The sequence below is a fragment of the Siphateles boraxobius genome, unplaced genomic scaffold (assembly GCF_051911475.1).
Source record: "Siphateles boraxobius isolate OS27281-9 unplaced genomic scaffold, OSU_SipBor_1 5, whole genome shotgun sequence".
In the NCBI taxonomy this organism is placed as follows: domain Eukaryota; kingdom Metazoa; phylum Chordata; class Actinopteri; order Cypriniformes; family Leuciscidae; genus Siphateles; species Siphateles boraxobius.
Window position 1 is genome coordinate 7,011,418 of NW_027509141.1, and position 1,454 is coordinate 7,012,871.

Genomic DNA, 1,454 nt, shown 5'->3' on the forward strand with positions numbered 1-1,454 from the left:
GATTAGGCTTTTCTTTTGTGTGAAGAAAAGAAGAGAAAAGAAGCCCTTCTTCAGGTTCAACGTATATCTGAGAAGAAAAGTGCCATGTCTGAAAGAGAGCTGAAGGCAGGAAATGATTGGGCCGATTTTGAAGCCTGGTTAAAAGTCCTGAATGCACCAGAGGCCAAACAAGCGTAATTACTTTTCCATTATTGTTGAAAGTTGGTTTGTAAAAAATAATCCTGTTTTATTTTAAATAGCTCTGTTTGCCAGACATTGATTTTCATTTTGACATGTTTCAGGGTTCAGGATGTGAACAGGAGACCGCTAGAAACAGAAGAACTTAAAGCTCTTGGAAGGTCAGCATAATAGTACTGACATGTCAATCTGCACAATTGATGTTTTTCTATTTTTGCATATACTGAAGATACTGCTTCTGATAACATTATTCATATCCATCTCTGTTACTGTAATCTCTTTCAGAAAAGTCAGTGAACTAATAATAAAATGTGAAGAGACAGAACCTGAAGAGGAACAGGAGATGGACCGTGTGCTGATGATGGGACTTTCAGAAGCTATAATGAGGGAATATGTGAATTTAGTGAAAGAAGATCGCGCTAAAGATGACGAGTTTGTTAAGTGTGAAAAGGAAAAGATGTAAGTTTCTTGTGCACAATGATGGGTTTGATTTCTTCATAATTTCTGATCTGTGGGAACTGACGACAGTGTTTTGACCCTGTTTTTGCTTTGTGTGTTTGTGTGCAGGAAAGAGAAGGCAGACCGCAGTAAAGAGGAGGTGAACAACAACCTCATTGAACAACAGCAAGAGGAACTAAAAATACCAAACTACCTAGTGAGGAGTGGCAAGTCGGAAAACATCTCCAGAAGAAGGAACGTAAGTGCACAACGTGTCCCATTTAAAGCCATCACAGCATCACACACATCCAAATGTAATAAAAGACTGTACAGCTGATCTGTCACTTGAGATATCATAATTTTGCTTTTATCTCACCAGGTCAGACTGAAGATCTTTAAGAAGATGGCGGACGTTTACTTGGAGAGCTTTGGTCGTTACTGCAGCCCTGATTTTCCAGATTTAATTCTGTCAGACTTTGAGGACTGGAGTTTAGACTTGTCAGAAGACATGCCACCTGAAACACTCCACAATCTACTAATGCAGATTTCGAAAGACTTTGCTATGTGGTAAGATAAAAATACATATCTTCATGACACAAAGCGATAAAGCTACTGTGATGATCATCAGTGGCTATTATAATTTTATGGTTTGAATGTCCTCTTGATTATCTCACTCTTGCTTTCTCTCTTTCACAGTGAAAGGCTACAGAAACAAGCTGAGGCGGAAGCACTGCGAGAGGAACGGAGGCAGAAAAGATTGGAGAGTGCTCTTGCTCCTCCATTGATAATAGTAAGTGCACACAGAATCAGCACAACATCCCCTGTACTTTTGTCTTGCT

At 39.4% G+C, this 1,454-nt stretch overlaps 1 long non-coding RNA gene across 1 annotated transcript; it reads left to right on the forward strand.

Moving 5' to 3' along the window:
* Nucleotides 1-314: 314 nt before the first annotated feature.
* LOC143712015 (uncharacterized) lies at nt 315-846 on the forward strand. Its single transcript, XR_013194959.1, has 3 exons — nt 315-338; nt 463-636; nt 745-846. It is a non-coding gene; the product is annotated as an uncharacterized LOC143712015 (long non-coding RNA).
* The last annotated feature ends 608 nt before the right edge of the window (nt 847-1,454 follow it).